A 2,934-nucleotide genomic window follows, 5' to 3' on the forward strand; every position below is an offset into this window, starting at 1 on the left:
CATTTTGAGACACTACTACTGCGTTCCCACAATAAGGACTTAGATTGTCCACACTGCTCCCCTTCCTCTTCCCTCTGCTCCCCACATAGTTATAAAACTATTTTAGTTACAATGATAGTCAGGATGTATTTTATTATGATTGTGCAAACGTCATTCACTAGAGAACCACAACACTAGGCCCACACCAACCTTCTTATTCAGTCCTTCACTTTTACTGGAGTTACTCATTTCCTCCTTTTGTCCCATGTGCCTGATTTTCTACACATTATCATTATTATTATATATCGTTAATTTTTCCTAATGTCCCAATAAAGTCTGCCTCAAATTCTATCAGTAATATTTTCCATAATCTCAAATATGTTATATTCATCTTATTCCCAGAGACATTCCTTCCATGTTCTCCAATTTAAATTGGATGCTGTACAGATGTCATCTGGAAATTTCTATTCACTATCATCGTGGGGATCCACATGCCTCTTATGCATTAGATTCCTTGCTTCCTGGATGCTGCATGTTCCTTTCTTGGTTTACTCCCTTGTTTCACTGGGTTATTACTACCTTCAGTAGTTCACTAAAGGTACAAAGGAAGGGCACAAGGGAAGTAAATGAGTTTAGTTCTTGCATGTCTGAAAAGGTCTTATTCTATCCTCATTTGATGGACAGTTGGCTGGATATAGAAGTGTAGCATATAAATTATAATATTGAAGTCATTGGTCCATTGTCCACTAGATTCCAATGTGTTGTTGAGAGGTCTATTGATTCTGATTCCCTTCTTTTTCCCTCTAGAAGTTTATATTTCTGTAGCCCTGATATTCAGACATTCACAGTGGGACACCTGACTCTGGGTCTTTTTCATTCCCTGTGCAAGCCCTTTCAAGCTGGAAATTCATGCTTTAGTTCTGATAGTTTTCTTGTATTATTTTCTTGATAAGTATCTGCTTGGTCTCTTCCTGGCATTTCTAGTAGTTGGCTTTCAACTTCTTAGTCTTATCTTCTTGCTTTATGTGTTCTCTGCTATTTTTCATTCTTTCGTCTTTTTTGTTCTATCTTCTGGAAGCTTCTCTGAATTTATTTTTCATACTAAATTTTTATTTTGACTCACACATATTTAACTTTACAGAGGTTTTCCTTGTTTTTAGGATTTTTTTTTTAAAGCTTTCTGGTTCTTGTTTCATGGATACAATATTGTCCCTACTTTTTTGGGGAGATTGTCAATTTGAAATGGTCCCTGGTGTCCTGGTGTCTCCCGATTCTTTTTGCCATTTATTTGTTTGTTTTGTTTCCTGTCTTTCAAGTTAGAAGCTTTCTCCCATGTCTAGAGGGGCTTGGCCATCAGCAATCACTTACAAGCCTAGAAAGCTCTTTGCATGTAAGTCATACTTGGGCACTAGGGGCTTCTAATAGGATGGACCTTCAAACCACCTCATTGTGAAGATTCCCAAATGATAAGTAGTCTCTGGGATTTAATCTAGAGAAGACTCTCATGTCCTGCCTGGGATGGTGTGTGGGTATGTTGCGGCGGTGGGGGGGCGGGGTGTAAAACTTGCTACTGGAATTCTGAAAGGGGACTGGGGCAGTACCAGGTTTTCACTCAGCCCCTGTTTCCAGTCTGTTCTTCCTCCTGTCTCATCTGCTCACTCTCAAACTCCTTTCCAATTACCATTGCCTCCTCTCTCATTTGCTTGGTCCTTGTTGACATAACCCTTTTAGTTTACTGTGCAGTTGGGGAGAAAAAAGAGAAATGATGCATCATTCAACCTGGTCTGTGTTGTTTCAGTGATAGAAGACTGAATGAGAGCAATCCGGACAGGGTTTGCCTTCTCTGTGGGACCCCATGACTCCCCAAGTCACCACTGCGGTCTGGGTCTCAATTTCCTCTTCTATAAAATGCAAAAGTAGTACTAGATGAATTTTAAAAGCTCTTTCTATTCTGAAATTGTATGTTTCAAGGAACTAGAACCTGAGCTCCATCGCTTTTTTATTTATTTGTCATATTTTCAGTGCTCCCAAGATCTCTCACCAATCTCCTTTTAAGACCTTTTCTTCCCTTCTCTTGAACCAATGGCCACAGGCAGGGCTGGCTTCATGGGTGTGCAGAAGGGCCCTGGGCTTGGTTTAATGCTCTACTGTTGCTGTCTTGAAATTCTTAGTAATTTTTGAACAAGAGGCCCCAGGAATTACGCACCCAGTCCTGGCCACGGGATGGGCACAAGCCAGGACTCATCTTTCAAGGACTTCAAGGCCCACGGCCAGAGCTACGAGTCCCGTGACTCTGTTCCTGGAAGGGAGGGAGGAGCAAGACCGAATTTGCCCCAAGACTAGAAATGGATAAACCAGCCACCAACAGGTTCTGCAACTTGCCTGAGATCTTATCACTCAAGAGTTTGGGAAACTCCTGAGTTATTTAAGCCAAACTCTGAGTACCTTATTCGAATCTTAGAAGATTGTTTGCTTCTGTTTAACTGGGGCTGTGCCTTCTAGCTGTTGATGTCCTTTGACAAGGCAATTTTGTATCCAGAGGACTTTATTCATTCATCCACTCATACACTAAAGAAACTTATGATGCACCAACACTATTAGCAGAAAGAGTGGGTTCTTTGGAGCAGGCAAAACTGAGATAAGATTCCCCCTCTACCTCATGCTGGCCACATGACCAGATTTGACCTCCTGAACCTCAGGAGGTGAAGAGAATAATTACCTCCCAGCTCAATGATGCGATGACCTGGGAAATGAGCCTGATACAGTGCCTGACATACTATGTGCCCAGCAAGTATTCATTTCTTTACCCTTCTCACCAGGACTATGCAAACCACAGGGGATTTCAGTTTCAGTCCTGGACAGACCAAGCCTAAGCAGGCCTGGAGCACTCAGAGGGTCCACTCACTGGGGAAATGCTTGATTCTCTCTTACCTCTGGCAGATGTTGATGGGAGCC

Source organism: Rhinolophus sinicus, linkage group LG05, assembly GCF_036562045.2.
Source record: "Rhinolophus sinicus isolate RSC01 linkage group LG05, ASM3656204v1, whole genome shotgun sequence".
Taxonomy (NCBI): domain Eukaryota; kingdom Metazoa; phylum Chordata; class Mammalia; order Chiroptera; family Rhinolophidae; genus Rhinolophus; species Rhinolophus sinicus.